The sequence below is a fragment of the Lithobates pipiens genome, unplaced genomic scaffold (genome assembly GCF_037356315.1).
Source record: "Lithobates pipiens isolate NorthernLeopardFrog02 unplaced genomic scaffold, aLitPip1_a1.2 Scaffold_8, whole genome shotgun sequence".
NCBI classification, from domain to species: domain Eukaryota; kingdom Metazoa; phylum Chordata; class Amphibia; order Anura; family Ranidae; genus Lithobates; species Lithobates pipiens.
The window spans coordinates 102,525,940-102,546,300 of NW_027507903.1; the positions used below are offsets into that span (position 1 = coordinate 102,525,940).

A 20,361-nucleotide genomic window follows, 5' to 3' on the forward strand; every position below is an offset into this window, starting at 1 on the left:
GTCCATTTGGATTTAACCAGACCCCAACCTCTGCTCTTACATGGGGGCCACCATGAACACTTTTTGCCAAAAAATGGTCCAATGCTTGAGAGAAAGACTTTTTCTCTGGATCCTTAGACATGCTTGATCTGAGAAAACGAGGAGACGGAAACTCTTGGAACTCCAGTTTGTACGTTGGAGCTATTGAGGAAGTCCACCGTTCGTCTTGCACTCCTGCCAGATCCCTGAGAACTTAAGAATTCTCCCTACAGAGCAAGCGGGAACACCTCCTCATAAAAGGAGGCTTAAGTATCTTGTAGGCTTCCTCCAAGACCTCTTTTGTCCCTGGGGTTAACCCTGAGGATTACCCTTTGAACCCGACGGTGGAAGCCGTCATGACTGCCTGAAGCCTGATGCCCCTGGCACAGAAGGAGCTTTGAAACGAAAATACATTTACTCCTTCACACAAATGGCAAAAGGGGTACTTTTTCACAATTATTTGGATATATTATCCAAAATATCCGCAGACGGATGTTTCTCCGCACAAAAGAAGACTAGCCAGGACGCATAGCGAAGGGCGAAAGGCCTAAAGGATAGAATCTATCATAGCAACTATTGCAAACATAAAGCTACCTCCTGGGCCTGCTGAGCAGGATAACCTTGAACACCTGTTTAAACTGGTCTCTCAACATTAACCAAATTACTGTCAGCGCAGGCTGAGACACTCAATCTGCCAGAAAAAAAGTGTTCTTTTTTTAATATGAATTTCAACCTTTTACCCATTGGATCCCTAATTATTTGTGTATTGTCTGCCCGGACAAGTCAAACTTATTCACAAAGGATATAGTAGCTTCAATTTCTGGTATACCTTACTTAGTGAATTTTCTCTACCATAGGATAAAGTGTGAAAACTTTTATGAAGTAAAATATTGCTTATCTGGGTGATCCTCCAGATACAAAAAAACTTTTCCAACAAAGAATGCACAGAAAAAGGCATGCACAGCTTGAGGAGGCTTTAGCGAACCCAAATGCTCAGTTAAGGGAACATAAAATGTGAAGCAGATCATTCAGCAAGAAATTGCACCATCAATCTTAAGATTGAAACAGCTGATTCTCCCGCATTTGACACCACATCAGCCTCACCACGGTCCCCTGAGGGAATTCATCTTCTCCTGCCCCTAGTTCCTCGGTTTGAGGGTCCTAGGAAAATGGAAAAGAACCTGTCGCAACTTGACCACACTGGGATGCGATTAAACCCCCCCAAAAAAAGAGGAGAGGGGCGAAGGAGGGGCAGAGGAGGGCGCAACTTAGCGTGGCGTTCTCAAATGTCCAGCACGGGAATGTGTTTTTTAAAACACCATTATTACTGCTGCAGGCTGACGGAGGGACACTAGAGTGTAGAGGGGCATGAAAGAGGTTTGGTGACACAATCATTCCTTTTGACACATTTACTACTGCATCAGGCTGAGCATTAATAGCAGCGGCAGGGCTGGACTATTGCTCAAGCAATGGATGCGATTTCTAAAGTTGCTAAACTTTTTTTTCTTCCTACCATGGCTGAGGTAAAAGATCTTTAGTAAAATGAACAGGGGCTGCAGTAATGAACAGGGGCTGCAGTATTGAACAGTTGCAAACATTTCATGGCCCCGATCTCACTCTGACCAGCCCCCTCCCTCTCAGGGGAGGATGCCATTTGTAGAGTAGGCTTTCCAGAGCTTGAGGGAGACCCTTTTAGCTCTTTTTGGGGGGTGTTTCAATCCCCCCTTCTGACCATAGTCCGATGCACAAAGCAGAGGTACTACCAGAAGAAATTGCATCAATTGTTGAGCAATAGTCTAGCCCTGCCACTGCTATTAATGCTCAGCCTGATGCAATAGTAAATGTGTCAAAAGGAATGATTGTGTCACCAAACCTCTTTCATGCCCCTCTACACTCTAGTGTCCCTCCGTCAGCCTGCAGCAGTAATAATGGTGCTTTAAAAAAAAAAAACACATTTCCACGCTGGACGTTGGAGAATGACTCGCTAAGCTCCGCCCCCTCATCCGTCGCCTTCAGCCCCCCTCTTTTTTTTGTTAAAACTTTCCTGCGCGAGCGTGGGCCTCTGATCCTACAGGATCGTCATGTGAGGGGAAAAGAATGGTGAGGAGGGAGTCTGGAAGCTACCAAGTAGAGCGGCGTGCTGATCGTTTTTTTTTTTTTTTTTTTTTTTTTTTTTATGGCACTCTTCCCCGTGAAGAGGGGGAGAGTACAGCACAGGTGGGCGGGTGTCTGGGGAGGAGAAACCCCCCCCCCCCAGACATACTGGAGGTCTGCCTGCTAGCTGGAACGAAAAAGAAGCCTGCTTCTCTGGACACAATGTGATCTCTTGAGGAAGCATGAAAAGGTATATGTTCCATACAGCCCCCAGTGGTGACACTTAGGCATGACAACATTTACTAAGTAAAGGAGACATTTTATAAGAAAATTAAAACATTTCTTACAAAACTCCACTTATCTTTTCCGCCGCAGGGTTTTCTGTGGTAAAAACCAACAGACCCAATCTTCACCCTTCACAGTGGGTTCTGTTAACAAACCTTCAGGAGCTGGGGACCCTCGGGAAACCCACAATCCTGGCCCTGTAATAGCACCTCCGCCAGTAAAACTTGATTACAAAAAGTACTGGATCCCGGGGTCCAGCTCTCGAAAAAGAGAAGCATTTACAGGAAAAACCTTGTTTCTTCAGACACGGGGGCCCGGGTACCATTCAATTCGGCCTAAAAGATACTTTAAATGGATCTGGCTGCATAGCTAGCCCCAGCAAGGATTGCTCCAGTAGAGCTCAGAACAGCACATCTTCACTCGTGACCAACACTTTAGACACTGCCGAAAGAACGGAGATACACCCAGTAGTGGGAGGGGTTATATAGTGAGGCAACTTCCTGTTTAGGGTGTGCCAGTGTCCAGCACCTGAAGGTGGACTATAATCCACATAGTAATTACTATGGCTCTGTGTCCTGTGATGTACAATTAAAGAAAATTATCCCTTGCAGTGGCGCCCTTACAGTGCCAGCATGAATAAGATGGTGATTATGACATCTACCCATCCTCTCCACCTCATCATCAGAGAACATTGTATTAATGTAAAATTTAAAATCAATTACTATTTTGGAAGGTGGATTTAGGATCAACACTATACTAAAATTAAAGGTGACCTGGAAAAAACTTCTTATAACCTCTTGCAGGTGAAACTCGAAAAATGTAAATATCGTGCAAAAGTTAAATTTATTTCACTAATGCAAATTAAAAAGGTGAAACTAATATATTAGATAGACTCATTACAGGCAAAGCAAGATAGTTCAAGCTGTGATTTGTCATAATTGAGATGATTATGGCTTACAGCTCACGAAAACCCCAATCTACAATCTCAGAAAATTAGAATATTACATGCAATCAATAAAACAAGGATTGTAAATAGAACAATATCAGATTTATGAAAAGTATAAGCATGCATATGTACTCAGTACTTGGTTTGGGCCCCTTTTGCAGCAATTACTGTGCGGCGTGGCATGGAAGCTATCAGCCTGTGGCACTGCTGAGGCGTTATGGAAGACCAGGATGCTTCAATAGCAGCCTTCAGCTCTTCTGCATTGTTCGGTCTCATCTTTCTCTTGGCAATGTCCCATAGATTCTCTATGGGGTTCAGGTCAGGTGACTTTGCTGGTCAATCAAGCACAGTAATCCCACAGTCACTGAACCAGATTTTGGTGCTTTTGGCAGTGGGGGCAGGTGCCCAGTCCTGGTGGAAAATGAAGTCAGCATCCCCATAGAGCTCATCTGTGGAAGGAAGCATGAAGTTGCACCAAAATCTCCGGGTAGATGGCTGCATTGACCCTGGACTTAAAGCACAGTGGATCAACACCAGCAGATGACATGGCTCCCCAAATCGACACAGACTGTGGAAACTTCACACGGGACTTCAAGCGTCTTGCAGTGTGTGCCTCTCCATTCTTCCTCCATACTCTGCGCCTTTGGTTTCCAAATGAGATGCAAAATTTTCTCTCATCAGAAAAGAGGACTTAGGACCACTGAGCAACAGACCAGGTCTGTTTTTCTTTAACTCGGGTAAGACGCTTCTGACATTGTTTGTTGTTCAGGAGTGGCTTGACAAGAGGAATACAACATTTGAATCCCATGTCCAGGATCCGTCTGTGTGTGGTGGCTCTTGATGCACTGACTCCAGCCTCAGCCCATTCCTTGTGAAAGTCCCCAACACTTTAAAATGGCCTTTTCCTGACAATCTTCTGCAGGCTGCGGTCAACCCTGCTGCTTGTGCACCTTGTTCTTCCACACTATTCCCTTCCACATAACTTTATATTAATGTGCTTTGATGCAGCATTTTGGGAACATCCAACTTCTTTTGCAATTACCTTGTGAGGCTTTCCCTCCTTATGGAGGGTGTCAACGATGGTTTTCTGCACAACTGTCAGGTCAGCAGTATTTTTCATGATTGCGATTCCTACTGAACCAGACTGAGAGACCATTTAACCACTTCAATACAGGGCACTTAAACACTTTCCTGCCCAGACCAATTTTGAGCTTTCAGCGCTGTCGCACTTTGAATGACAATTGCTCGGTCATGCTACACTGTACCCAAATGACATTTTTATCATTTTTTCCCCACAAATAGAGATTTTGGTGGTATTTGATCACCTCTACGGTTTTTATTTTTTGCTAAACAAATAAAAAAATACAGAAAATTTTGAAAAAAAATAGTTTTTTTTTTTTGTTTCAAAACTTTGTAAATAAGTAAGTTTTCTCCTTCACTGATGGGCACTGATGGGGCTACACTGATGGACACCAATGAGGTGGCACCAATGAAGTGGCACTGATATGTGACACTGATGGGCACTAATAGGCGGCACTGATGGGTGGCACTGATGGGCAACACGAATGGGCACAGATTGGCATGGATGGGCGGCATGGATAGGCGGTACAGATGGGCATGGATAGGCGGCACAGGTGGGCATGGATAGGCGGCACAGGTGGGCACGGATAGGCGGCATAGTATTACATTATACTGTACTAATGGATGGCAATCAGTGCCAAACAATGCATGCCAATCAGTGATGCCCATTGTGGGCACTGATTGGCATCCATTATGGGCACTGACTGGCATCCCTGGTGGTCTAGGGAGGATTACCTTGTGCTGGGCATTCCTGGTGGTCTGGTGACATCCCTGGTGGTCCAGTGTGGGCATCATCGGGAGGGCTGCGCTGATAACTGATCAGCACAGACCCCCCCCCCCCCGTCAGAGGAGCAGTCAATCGGCTCTCCTCTACTCGCGTCTGACAGATCACCGGCTTTTCCTATTTACACTGTGATCAGCCATGATTGGACATGGCTGATCACGTGGTAAAGAGTCTCCGTCTGAGACTCTTTACCGAGATCGTAGTTGCAGGGTGTCAGACTGACACATCGCAACAACGATCGCTGCGATGCGCGCCCCCGGGGGCGCGCAGCGGCTCAAAATCCTGATCACGTCATATGACGTCCGGTCAGGATTTTGAAACCACTTTGCCGCCGTGTATCTGCTATAGGGCAGGCGGCAAGTGTTTAAAGGCTGAGGAACCCTTTGCAGGTGTTATGACTTAACCACTTGCTTACTGGGCACTTAAACACCCTTCCTGCCCAGACCAACTTTCAGCTTTCGGTGCTCTCACACTTTGAATGACAATTACTCAGTCATGCAACACTGTACCCAAATGAATTTTTTGTCCTTTTTTTCCCACAAATAGAGCTTTCTTTTGGTGGTATTTGATCACCTCTGGGGTTTTTATTTTTTTGCGCTATAAATGAAAAAAGACCGAAAGTTTTGAAAAAAAAAAAACGCATATTTCTTTGTTTCTGTGACAGAATTATGCAAATTATTAATTTTTCTTCATAAATGTTGGCCACAATTTATACTGCTACATATCTTTGGTAAAAATAACCCAAATTAGTGGATATTATTTGGTCTTTGTGAAAGTTAGAGAGTCTACAAGCTGTGGTGCGAATCGCACAAAATTGATCACATCTGATGTACTGGTGGACTATCTCGCTTCTTGTGACCCAAACAAGTCAGGAAAGTACAAATACCCCCCAAATGACCACTTTTTGGAAAGTAGACATTCCAAGGTATTTAGTAAGAGGCATAGTGAGCTTTTTGATGTTGTCATTTTTTTCCCACAATTCTTTGCAAAATTAAGATTTTTCATTTTTTTTTTCTCCACAAAATTGTCATTGTAATAGGTTATTTCTCTCACATGGCATGTGTATACCACAAATGACACCCCCTCCTCCTGAGTATTACAATACCACATGTGTGGGACTTTTTCACAGCCTGGCCACATAGAGAGGCCCAACATGCAGGTAGCGCCATCATGTGTTCTAGGAACATAAATTACACATCTAACTTGTTGACTATTTATTACACTTTTGAAGCACCAGGACAATGACACGTGACACGTGGCACTGATGACACGTGGCACTAATACGTGGCACTGAAGACACGTGGCACTAATACGTGGCACTGAAGACACGTGGCACTAATACGTGGCACTGAAGACACGTGGCACTAATACGTGGCACTGAAGACACGTGGCACTAATACGTGGCACTGAAGACACGTGGCACTAATACGTGGCACTGAAGACACGTGGCACTAATACGTGGCACTGAAGACACGTGGCACTAATACGTGGCACTGAAGATACGTGGCACTGAAGACACGTGGCACTGATGACAGATGGCACTTATATGTGGCACTGATGACAGATGGCACTTATATGTGGCACTGATGACAAATGGCACTGGGGACAAATGGCACTGGGGACAAATGGCACTGGGGACAAATGGCACTGGGGACAAATGGCACTGGGGACAAATGGCACTGGGGACAAATGGCACTGGGGACAAATGGCACTGGGGACAAATGGCACTGGGGACAAATGGCACTGGGGGCAGGATGGATGGCACTGCTGGGGGAGGATGGCACTTTTTTTTAATCATAACAGCCGTTCATCTCTCCCCTCTCACACTCGGTCTGTGTGAGGAGGGAGAGCGGCGCTAAGAGATGATCTCATATGTTTACATATGAGATCATCTCCCATTGGACACGCCGATCGCGCTGTAAACGGCCGCTGTGATTGGGCGTTTACAGCGATCTGTGTTTGCCTGTCCCCGGGGGACACGGCGAACACAGAACTTCCGCGATGCGCGGTGGCGCGCATTGCGGAAGTAAACATTAGGACGTCCAGGGACGGCCTCCCGGACGAACGCGCCTGCCCTACGGCCGTCATTCGGCTATAGGGCGGGCGCGAGGTGGTTAATTAGCTGATTAGACTGGGACACTTTGAGCTTAGAATATTGCACCTTTTCACAATATTCAAATTTTCTGAGATTGTGGATTTGGGGTTTTCATGAGCTGTATTTTGCATGTAATGAGTCTCATATATTAGTTTCACCTTTTAAGTTGCATTAGTGAAATAAATGAGCTTTTGCATGATATTCTAATTTTTCAAGTTTCACATGTATATGATAATAATTAGAGAAGATTAAAAACTTTCTTTTTTTCACTTGCTTACAATGACTAACTCCTTAGCAGGGTAATACATTCCCTAAAATACTTTCTTATATATAAACGCTTGTCATATATGACTCAAGCCATGCACACTCCCTGCAATCTCTGTGATTCTAATCATCAAATGATCTTTAATCCACCTTCCAACAAGACAGGAGCAACAAACTCAACCCCCCACCCACCCTTTTAACTCATTATGTTTCGCCACAAAATCATGGCTTCTTCAATTTAAAAACAAAACAATTCTCAAGTGCTCAATGACCCCCAAAACAGAAAAGAAAGTATCTCAAATCATAATAAAGTCAACATTAGCCATGTGGTGGCACTTGTTTGTATAGCCTCCTTTTTGCACCCTTTGATGAAATACATATTCGTAACCATTAATTTTAATATGTGATGATGTCATATTTCATCATAGTCATATTGTGTGTGATGTCATCACATGCTGCTCCTTTCAATATTGATGCTCCTTATTGCCATCTAGTGTTGAATATGTATACAACCATCAGCCATAACTTCATGACCACTCACCTAATATTGAATAGGTCCCCCTTTTGATGCCTAAACAGCCCTGACCCCCTCGAGACATTGATGCCACTAGCCTCCAAAAGGTATGCTGTGGTATCTGGCACCAAGCCATCAGGAGATATTTTAAGTCTCCGTGGATTGGACGGGTTTTTCGACGGGTTTTTCCAGCACATCCCACAAATGCTCAATTGAATTGAGATCTGCAGAATTCGGAGGCCAAGCCAACATCTCAAACTCATTATTGTGTTCCTAAAACTTTCTTAAACTATTTTTGCAGTGTGTCAGGGCGCATTATCCTGTTGAAAGAGGCCAATGCCATCAAGGAATATGGCTTCCATGAACCAGGCGCACATGGTCAGCAACAATATTTAGGTAGGTGGTATGTATCAGGTAACAGTCACATGAATAGCAGGACCCAAGATTTCCCAGCAGACCATTGCTCAAAGTTTCACACTGCCTCTACTAGCTTGCCTTCTTCCCATACTGCATCCTGGTGTCATCTCTTTCCTAGGTAAGCGACCTACAGGGTGGATCAAAATCTTTTTTTTTTTTTTCTTTTTAGAAAAAATCATAATCAGATTTTTTTTTTTTTAATTTAAATCTGACTTTTTGGATTTTCATCATATTTATTTTAATAAAATGCTAACTAAAGATAGTTTTCTATTTAAGATACATTAATAATTTTGTTTATTCAGCATGAAATGGAGCTTAGTTATGTAGCACGAGGCCGTATATTCTGTAATATTTAAATTTTTGGTAAACTCATTCAATAAATCCATGCACTGCATTGATGCATTCACACAATTTCACAGTAACCATGAAAATAAAACAAAGTTCAGGAATATTCCTTTATCCCATTGTTTTGCAAATCTATGTACACTACAAACTGTATGATTGAAACGTTCTGATATCGCTGTCTTACTAACCTGGCAGTTTATTATTCTAAATAGGAAACCTTCATTTTGTTTGCAAATATTAAAGATTCTAATTACCAGCAAGAATAAGTGCTTATGTTTAAAAAGAGCACCTGTCATTTCAGATCCATCATGGCAGCGCCTGTTAGTGGGCACCCACTCACCCGCTGCCATCATGTCCCTCACCTTGTTGCGTCACAGCCGCATCACCAGCCATCCCATTAAAGTGAATGGGACTGTTGGTGAGTCAAAAGAGCGTCAGAGGTGAAGCCACTGCGGGTCAGAGATGACAGTTGCTCTTTAAAAATTATAATTTAAATTGAGTTGATTTAAATCAAGCCTTTTTACTAGTGATTTAAATTTACTTGATTTAAATCAAATTGCACCCAGGCATTCACAGGAGTAAAAAAAAAAAAAAAAAAAAAAAAAAAAAAGGAAAATGTGATTCATCAGACCAGGTTACCTTCTTCCATTGCTCAGTGGTCCAGTTCTGATGCTCACATGCACATTGCATTGTATGAGCCTCGGTTCGCACTGAGTGCAGAAATTAAATTGTGCGTGTTCAGGCGAAACGAGCGCAATTTCATTCCCGCATGTCAGTCCCAATTTCGGAGATGAAATTCAGAGACATCTGTGCATGTATCTGCACAGATGTCAATAGAAATCGCACCCCGAAATCGCCAAAAGTAGTACAGAAACAACTTTTGGTGTTGCCGCTGTGCCGCACCGATTAGGATGGTGTATTTGGCGGAAATTGCAGCCAAATTGACATGCAATTTGACATGTCAAATCGCATGCCAAATCGCACCAATGTGAACCAAGGCTTAAGATCTTTTGATGATTAGTAGAATCACAGAGATTACAGGGAGTGTGCATGAGAGATTGAGAAAACTTGTCGGGAGGAAGGAAAGAAGGCCGTGAGTCATACATAACAAGAGTGAGAAGGATGTATTTGTTAGAAAAGTTTAGGAATATATTACCCGTCTGTGAGCACGTGCAAAAACAAAATAAAACATGCTAGACTGTGTTGCAATGTGAATGAGACCTATAGAAAACAACTGTTTCCTGTGTCCCTGCAGTGACAGATCATGCGTCTGTCACCCCAGATAGTGTGAATTGGCCCTAAATAAGTGAATATGTACAAAAGAAAGTTATTTAGCTGCTTGCTGTCTGGTGCAGTTTTGGTAATGTAAAAATCTGCATTTTATTGCTAAAAATTTACTTAAAACCCCCAAACATTATATATTATATTATTATTATTATATATTTTTCCCCATCCGGCAAGCTCACTGCCCCAGTGTGAAAGCACTCTGGATTTCACTCTGGGGAGGCACGAGAGGCAGTTTTCTGGTGCTTTACAGGCGCTAAAATGCCCAAAAACTGCCTCAGTGTGACAGGGGTCTATAAGACACCACATCTCTCCTCTGGCCTTTCCAGACCAATAAATGGCAGCGTTTACATCTGCCAGGGCCAGATATGGCATCATAATGTCATGCCCGGCCTCCGAAGGACCATCTGGCCAGCGGTATTCTCTATAGTAAACTTTTGCCATCAGCGGATTCCTTCTCCGGCTCGCCGATCAAACAGGCAAGCTGGTAGACACACCAGAGGGCTTCCCCCGCTCCTGCCACCTCTGTAAAAACAATCAATCAGCTGAACAGCCACTATCTATAGCACCCTCTACCAATAGGTAGGTGCTAGTAATAGGTTTTTACTAGGAACTGTCAACACAGGCAAATTTAGGCAGGCCTATGCTGCAAGCTAGGCCTGTCTGTTTTGATCTGGGGGCTGGGGGTGGTTAGTGTAGCAGTGGATGTGACCACCTGTGCTCTAGTTCTGAGGCGCCTCCCCTGCTTCCAGAGAGAATGTTCTGGAAGAGGGGGCAGGGCCTAGAACTGGAGTGGCCAGCAGCTTGTTTAGGAGCCCTGACCAATCCCCAACTCGAATTGGCAGGGGGCGGGCTTCCTATACAAGCTGAGGCAACATGCCAGTGGGGCGAGAGGTCGGCTGAGTGACGTGAGGAATGGAATACTAGGCAGCAGCAGGAGGGCACCCCCATCTGGGGGGGGGGGGGTGTACCGATCACAGGAGGAGGCCCAGGGAGAGCTGTGAGGGAACTTTGCCTCTATATGGTCGTTGGCACTGTCCTTAGTCATCAGACGGTCGGTGATAAAGAACTCAGGTGGACAGGTGAAGCTGTCAGAACGTATGGTCAAGTTCCTTATAAAGGACCCAGGGCAGTGAAAGGTCGGCGAGTGTTACCACAGTGGAGGGCTGAATGTGCCAGGAAGTCTGTGAGGGAACTTTGCTTCTACATGGTCATTAGCAAAATTTTCATCATTTAAACAGTAAATGGTGGGGAGTCCTGGATCAGAGGAGAGACTGTGAGGATCTGTGTCAAATTGATGTGGCTTGAGGGCACAGGATTTGCAAGTTGGGCTGGCTGGGAACAGTAATCCACCATCCATATGAAAGCTTTTAAACTACTAGGTCTCCGAGGCGAGGTTCTGCAGGCCTCAGGCCTAGTAGCAGCGAGCAACCAGAGCCAGCTTAAGGACTCAGAGTGGGTCCTTCTTGCTCAGTAGAAGATGTGTCATTATTTCAGTTAAGGATAAGTTTGTGCAGGAGGGGAACTAAAGGAGAAGCTTTGTGCAGGAGGAAAGAAGTTTCTGAGAACATCTTTTCTACACGGTCAGAAGTGATGTCCTTATTCTCTACACGGTACTGAATGGGGAATCCTTGGAAGCAAATACTCTGCGGGAGTAGAGCAGAGAAGGAGCAACAGTCTGCATGGAGATGCAGGAGGAGAAACATAACAGTTACAGATGCAAATCATACCTTCTGGCTCTAAATATGTTCTAGTGTGTATAATCTCTAAAATATGATGGCAATAGAAACATCCTATGGGCATCCCATATACCCTTTTCCCCAACCAAGCTGTACCCCCCAATAAAACAACAAAAACAAAACCAGCAAAAGACTGTTCATCGTCTCTGAAAGTGATATATGAAGTCTGCCAGTGGGGTAAGTTGGTGGATTGTACGTTACTAGTGGCAACTACACACACACATACATACATACACATTATATATATATATATATATATCCTCTGAGCCGCAAGTGGTTAAAGAAAAGATTTTGCAATTGGGGTGGGGGGAAGAGGGTCAGGTGAGCGCACATTGTGTACATGGATGAAGGTCCACTTTGGGCTAGGTTCACATCTGTGCATTGTGGGGAGGAGTACAAAATAGCACATGTTCCCACAACTCACAAAAAAAAGCATATCCTTTTTGCAGGAACACATCAGTGTTACTACTTCTTCACCCCACCCCCACATGCCTTGCTAAGGTGTGCGCTTTTGCAAACCAAAATGCATGGTAACAAAGTGGAATGCGTTTTGGTGTGGTGCAATATTTAACCACCTCATTACTGCACTATAGTCGATAGACAGCTACAGCATGGCACTCTCGATCTGGGAGGGGTCCACTGACATCCTCCCAGAGTCATGCCCCCCGGGGGAGTGCATTAAGTGTGCTCTGTGGCTGCTGTGTCCTTAGGAGACAGCTGATCACAGATCGTGGTAAAGGACCAATCACAGTTGATCAAATGTAAACAGACTTGCCAGTTAATGGCAGTCCTTTCCTCATACACTGTCTGCATGAGATAAGGAAAGCCAACAACCGGCAAAGCTGACAGCACACAGTTTACACTGATAACCAGGGCACTAATCATCAGTGCAGCTTATCAGTACCCATCAGTACCACCTCATCAGTGCCCATCAACACAACCTAACAGTGTTTATCAGTGCAGCCTCATCAGCACACATCAGTGAAGAAGAAAAATGACTTATTTGCAAAATTTAAAGCGACATTAAAGTCTTGTTTTGTTTAAAAATAACAAACATGCCATACTTACCTGCTCTGTGTAGTGGTTTTGCACAGAGCTGCCCTGATCCTCCTCTTCTCAGGTCCCTTTCTCCTGCCAGTGCCCCACAGCAAGAAGCCTGTTGGGGGGGCACCTGAGCCGCTGCTCTGTGTGTCCATTCAGACATGGAGCCGTGGCACGGCCCCGCCCCTATTCTCTCCTCATTGGCTCCCTGACTTTGACAGCTGGAATAAGTAGAAAGCATTAAGATAAAAAAACCTTCTGTCTTTAGAAACCACTTTAACCTCTTCATGCCTGCGCTATACGCAAAAGACGGCTACAGCGATAAGAGGGAGTCCATGTACGTCTTCCCATGCATGAGTTGCCTGCGTGTCCCCTGCGGCACGCTCTGTGTTCAGCGAGTCCACGAGACTCGATTGACCACAGATTGGAGTAAGGGGCTGATCCCGACCCCTAACCACATGATCAGATGTCAGCCAATGACAGCTGATCACTTGATGTAAACAGAGCTAGTAATCGGCTATTTTCCTCACGCTGAGGAGAAAGAAAAAAAGCCGGTCACCGACTTCTGTTAGAGAGACATAGGTCCCTCACACAAAGAACCACCACCTCCTCATCCCTGCCCACCAGTGTCCCCTACCAGTGCCAATTACCAGTGCAAATCAGTGCTGCCTATCAGTGCCACCTATAAGTGCTCATCAGTGCAGCCTCATCAGCACACATCAATGAAGGAAAGAAAAAAATGACCTGTTTGCCTGATTCACACCTATGCAGGTTGCAGTTTGCATTTTTCAATACAGGCTTTTTATCTATTGAAGTCTATGGAACCAAAAAAAAAACTGAAAAAAGTCCCTGGCCCTTTCCATAAAATGCACAGATGTGAACTACGTGTTTAATGGACTGTAGCGTGTTTCTCAGAACTCAAAACGCACAAAAAAAAAAAAATGCATAGGTGTGAACCAGGCTTTATAACAAACTACGAAAACCGTTTCTTTTGGTTGTTTTTTTGTTTGTTTAGCAAAAAATAAAAACCCCAGTAGTGATTGAATACCACCAAAAGAAAGCTCTATTTGTGTGAAAAAAAATAATAAAAATATCATATGGGTACAGTGTAGCACAACTGTCATTCAAAGTGTGACAGCGCTGAAAGCTGAAATTGGCCTGGGCAGGAAGGGGGTATAGGTGCCCAGTAAGCAAGTGGGTAATAACAAAAATCACGTGCGATCGGGGGCACAAGAGGCAGAACAGGGACATGTGTGTGTGTGTGTAAACACACACATCCCAGTTCTGCGAGGAGAGAGAGAATGCGAGTTCCTACGAACTGGGAACCCCAATCTCTCATCTCCTATAGTCACTCCCATCCCCCTACAGTTAGAACACACACTAAGGAACACAGTTAACCCCTTGATCACCCCGTAGTGTTAACCCCTTCCCTGCCAGTGATAGTTATACAGTAATCAGTGCATTTTTATAGCACTGATCGCTGTAGAATTGTCAATCGACCCAAAAATGTGTCAAAAATGTCTGATGTGTCCGTCATAATGTCGCAGTCTTGATTAAGGATGAGCTCAGGCGTGTTCGCATGGACCATGTGCAGAGCCCGCCAGGAAGTCTAATCACAGGCAGCAAAACATTGCCCCGATGTGTGGCTGCAGAAATCGGGGAAATGTCTCACTGCCTGTGATTAGCACAGCGCTGCGCCGACTTCCTGGCAGGCTCTGCATGTGGACCATGCGAACACGCCTGAGCTCATCCCTAGCCTTGATAAAAATCGCAGCTCGCTGACATTACCAGTAAAAAATAATAAAAATGACAGAAATCTATCCCCTATTTTGTAGACGCTATAACTTTTGCGCAAACCAATCAATATACTCTTTTTGTGATTTTTATTACCTAAAATATGTAGAAGAATACGTATCGGCCTAAACTGAGGAAAAAAAATAGCTTTAGGGCTATTTATTACAGCAAAAAGTACAAACTATTGTGTTTTTTTTCTTTTCAAAATTGTCACTCTTTGTTTATAGCGCAAAAAATAAAAACCGCAGAGATGATCAAATACCACCAAAAGAAAGCTCTATTTGTGGGGAAAAAAAAGGGGCATTTTGTTTGGGTACAGCGTCGCATGATCGTGCAATTGTCAGTTAAATTGACGCAGTGCCGTATCGCAAAAAATGGCCTGTCATTGAGCAGCCAAATCTTCCAGGGCTGAAGTGGTTAAGTACCACCAAAAGAAAGCTCTGTTTAAAAAACTAAATAAATGATAAAAATGTCATTTCGGTACAATGTTGCATGACCGCGAAATTGTCATTCAAGATGTGACAGCACTAAAAGATGAAAACTGGTCTGGGCAGGAAGGGAGTGAAAAATGCCCGGTGTTGAAGTGGTTAAAATATAAATAGGAATAAATAGGCTGCTCTGCATGCTGTGTGAAATCTGTGAAATCTTACACAAATGCCCAACAGCCCGCAAACACCGCCACTCCGGTGTTCTGGCAGATAGTGTCCTGCCATCATATAGTGATCTCAGAAGATGAACCGTGCCTGCGCCGTGAGTGGAGGTGGTAGCCCCCCCCATCCAAGCGGACATAGGGTTGGGAAAATTAGAGGGCCCCTCACGGGAGAGCTTCGCTCGCCACGCTTCAGACTCAGCTCTTTTATATTCCTACTCTATGTCCACTTGGATGGTGGGGCTACAACCTGGACTCACGGCGCAGGCGCCGTTCATCCTCGGCTATTTTCGGAATCTGTGTGTGCTGTGTACTGCACAGCGGACACTATCCAATGGGGGACCATATAGGATAGGACACCAGCACAGGTGTGAAGAGCCAAGGATGCCGGACAACGGAACTTACTAATTTATACAAATATGTGCCTTCAGGATTGCTACTAGCAACCATCAATAATATTATCAATTTATTGTATTAGAAACAAAAACAAAACAAACACTAAGCACCCTTCCTCTGTAAATGATTCCCCATGACTAGTGTTGGTATTTTCTGCAGGCAGCCTACACAGAGGTCCTGATACATTTCTGACACACTCATCCTGATTGTTCAGATATTATTATGTGCCTCCCACAGTACACTGTACGTGCACTCCACACACTCCACGTCCACTTACTCTTCACACGTAGACTCCTTCCACTTCCTGGTTACAGTCTGCACAACGCGCTGGCTGCCTTCCCTGGTGTTTTTTTTTTTTTTTTCAAGTTCACAAACTTTATTCAGTCGTTATGATTTCAGTTTGATATAGTCCACTGTGCAGCACCTCCTGCTACTTCTACTGCCCTCTACTGTTGTCAGCTAGAAACACACAGCATAGTGAGCATAAGAATAACAGCAAATCTCCATTCAATCCAATATCCCATACATCTGATGAAAAGTCATACACTTAGCCAATTCCTACCTACTCAAATGACCTAATCCTATTCCTATATATATATATATATATATATATATATATATATATATATATATATATATATATATATATATATATATATATATATATATATATATATATATATATATCTATATATATATATATATATATATATATATATATATATATATATATATACACACAATGCTGAAATCCATAGTGTACCCCCCACCCTTCCTTTTTTTTTCTTTTCCTTTGTTTCTTTATATATTGTTCTCCTTACGATTCGTCCACTCACAATGTCTTAAGGCCAACCGAGATGACAGTTCTTTTAAATGTTATACAAATTTTATAAGAGATGGACTACGCACTGGAGAGAGAGAGAGAGATTGTCATATGTATACGTTACCTTCCAATGAGATATGCTTCTCTCTTCTCTGTATATGACTGTTACAACATGTTTGTCTTTATTTGTTTCCCCCCCCCCAAAAAAAAAAAAAAAAAATACAACATACAATTACAAATAAAAACAACAAAAATGTTACTGATATAATTATATTTTCTCAGCTTCATATTCAAAATGTTGAGCACAGCGGAGGCATTTGAATAAACACCATAAGCCCTTGTACACACGGCAGACATTCCGACGGAAAACGTTCGATTGGACCGTGTTGTCAGATAATCCGACCGTGTGTGGGCTCCATCGGACTTTTTATGTTGGAATGTCCGACCAACAAAGTTTGAGAGCTGGATATAACATTTTCCGACAACATGATCCGATCGGACTTTGTCCGAGCGTTTGTAGAGAATTCCGGTCGGACAAAGTGGCACGCATGCTCAGATCAAATTACGAGACCAAAGCTATCGGCCATTAGCCGCAACTTAGTCCCGTCGTAACAAACGAATGTCATCACATTCCGAACGTTCGGATTTTCCGACAACTTTGTCCGACTGTGTGTATGCAATACCAGTTTCGGACAAAATCCGTCTGAAAAAATCAGACGGATTTTGTTGTCAGAATGTCCGACCGTGTGTACAAGGGCTAAGACCCCTTTCACACGAGGCACTTTTTGCATACCTCCCAACTATCCTTGATTTCGAGGGACTGTCCCTGATTTGGAGCTCATTTGTCCCTCATTCCTCCTCATTCGTCCCTCATTTTGGTCTGATATATATAGTTGTATATAAAATGCATTTTTTTTCTTTTTTTTTAAAACGTTTTTCCCAGTGCTAAACCTTTCATCGGATTTTTTATTTTTTATTTTTTTATATCTTTTATTGAATTTTCTTTATATCATATACAAAATTAATAACATACTTTTAATCACAAAATTTTTTTTTCGTCTAAAGCTAATTGCCAGTAACCTCTACTACCTAAGAATTAGGCTTTTAGCTGCGGGAATAAGGGTTCTCATATATTGGTTGACTGGAGTTTTTTGTCAAGTGGAATAAACACTCCCACGGATCTTCTTGACTACCACTTTTGTTATATATTTTATTTTCTGTATTATTTCTCTCCAATATTGTCAAAATTTTGGGCAAGTCCACTAAATATGAGACATGGTTCCCAGTCCTCATCTGATTTCTAAATTACTGCATTTGTACATTTTAAAAACTAATATAAAGGAATAGTAGTGGATTTAATTAACCTTTTCTGGGTTATTTCTCCTTTAAGGGGGTGTGGCAAGGGGCGTGTCTTATGCTACATACATTTGTTAGTAGGTGACCCTCAGTCCCAATGTTGGGAGGTATGCTTTTTGCACTAAGACCCCTTTCACACCAGGGCGTTTTGCAGGCGATATAGCGTTAGAAATAGCACCTGCAAAACCTAAAAAAGCTGCACCATTGTCTGTAGTGTGAAAGCCCGAGGGCTTGCACACTACAGCGGTGCGCTGGCAGGACGTCAGGGAAAAGTCTTGCCAGTAGCTTCTTTGGAGCGGTGAAGGAGCGGTGTGTTTACTGCTCCTCCACCGCTGCTACCCATTGAAATCAATGGGGCAGCGCTGTAATACCACCGGCAAAACGGCACTATTGCGGCGTAATGCCTGCGGTTTAAGCCCTTTCTCGGCTGCTAGCGGTGGGTAAAAGCGACCTGCTAGCGACCGAAATGCGCCGCAAATTCGCCACAAATCCGGCGGTAAAACGCCGCTAAAAATAGCGCAGTTTTACCGCCCACGCTATGGATGGTGTGGTGTGAAAGGGGTCTAAAAAAAGCACCTGAAAAGCTCATGAATACCTATTTCCATTGAAATCAATGAATGGTTTCACACTTGGGGCAGAGCTCTGGCGGGGCAGTGAAAAAACTCCTGCAAGCAGCATCTTTGGAGCTCTAAGGCTAGGGTTGCCACCTCATCCCTTTTACCCCTAACACATAATAATTTCACAGGTTCTATGGCTGATTAAGGTGGTAATTAAACTCACTTGGTGCTTTATCTGCATTAAATTAGCCTCAGAACCTGTATAATTCATATGTGTTCGGGTTTAAAGGCATAAGGTACAACCCTAGCTAAGACCATAGCTCCCAACTTTCCCTGTTTTGGAACAATGTCCCTCTGTCCCTTCTTCCTCCTCATTTGTCCCTCATTTTGGTCTGATCTATATAATTGTATATAAAATGCACTTTTTATCTTTCAAAAAATGTTTCCCAGTGCTAAACTTTTCATCCAATTTCTAAATTGCTGCATTTATACCTTTTAAAAGCCAATATACAGGAATAGTAGTGGTAAAGATTAGACCTTGTGGATTTAATTAGCCTTTTATTTTTGGTTAATTCTCATTTAAGGGGGTGTGGCAGGGGGCGTGTGCTTTGCCTACATATGTTTAGTTAGTAAGTGTCCCTCATTCCCATCTCAAAATGTTGGGAGGTATGGCTAAGACCTCTTTCATACTGAGGCAGATTCCAGGCACTTTCGTGCTAGAAATAGCCTCTGAAAAGCACCTCCCATTTATTGCAGTATGTCTTTGCCCACTGGGGCGGTATGCTTGTGGGACGTTCCAAAAAGTCCTGCGAGCATCATCTTTAGGGTGGATTTGGAGAGCTGTAAATAGCGCTCTCAAAACATCCTGCCCATTGCAAAGATTGGGAGGCACTTTGGACGCGCCACAAAATGGGTCTTTTTGGGGTTTTTACCCCCCATAAAATGGCCCACCAGGGAAACACCACTAAAGTAAAAATGACCAGCAGTTAGGTGCTGTTTTAGTGGCGCTTCAGTGTGAAATGGGTGTATGCACTTTCAGGCGCTTCTGAAGCACTGTCTATTCATTTCAATGGTCAGGGTGTTTTCGGTGCCCCAAAGATGCTGCTTGAAGGACTTTTCCTGACATCCCGCAAGCATACCGTCCCAGTGTGAAAAGACACACTGAAACGAATCGGAGGCAGTTTTCAGGTGCTGTTAAGACCTCTTTCATGCTGAGGTGCTTTTCAGGTGATTTCACATTAAAAAAAGCGCCTGAAAAGCTCATGAAAACCTATTTTCATTAAAATCAATGAATGCTTTCACACTGAGGCAGTGCACTGGCAGGGCAGTGAAAAAGCGCCCCTCTCCATTGAAATGAATGGAAAGCGCTTCAAAATGCCTAAAAAGCTCCTCAAAAGTGCTCAGTGTTTTACTAGCAGTTTACAAGTGCCTCAGTGTGAAAGGGGCCTTATTTTTATTTTTTTTTACAATTCTTTATTTCTTTTACATGAGAGATGTGAATGCCTACAACAGGGGGTTAAAAGCACCCCGTTAGCAGGTGAAAAGCACCACTTAAACAGTGGTAAAGCACCTCTAAACGAGCACCGCTTTACCACTCGTGCAGCCCCAGTGTGAAAGGTGTCTAAGTGACGCAAAAACAACCGGCGCTTTGAAATGAATGGGCAGCACTTCCAAAATGCCTAAAAAGCGATTCAGAAGAGCCACAACACAGGAGTTTTTAACCCCTACTTTAGGGTTAAAAGCGCCCCACCAGTGGAGAAAAAGCAGTACAAAGCGCTGCTTAAACAGTGGTAAAGCAGCAATTTGTTGCTAACGCTCGGGTAGACCCAGTGTGAAAGGGGTCTAAACACCGCAAAAACAACCAGTGCTTTAGTGCTGTT

General features: G+C 43.6%; 1 protein-coding gene across 2 annotated transcripts in view; it reads right to left on the reverse strand.

Annotated features, from left to right (window-relative positions):
- Positions 1-20,361, reverse strand: part of SORD (sorbitol dehydrogenase) — a 170,333-nt gene that overhangs the window by 120,869 nt on the left and 29,103 nt on the right. The window contains exon 1 of one of the 2 annotated variants that reach the window (XM_077472607.1): positions 16,023-16,111. The exons of the other annotated variant lie outside the window; for it this stretch is intronic. The gene's annotated coding sequence lies outside the window, so the exon portion shown is untranslated. Of the gene's footprint in view, positions 1-16,022; positions 16,112-20,361 lie in introns of those variants that run through there. 2 annotated transcript variants of the gene reach the window in all.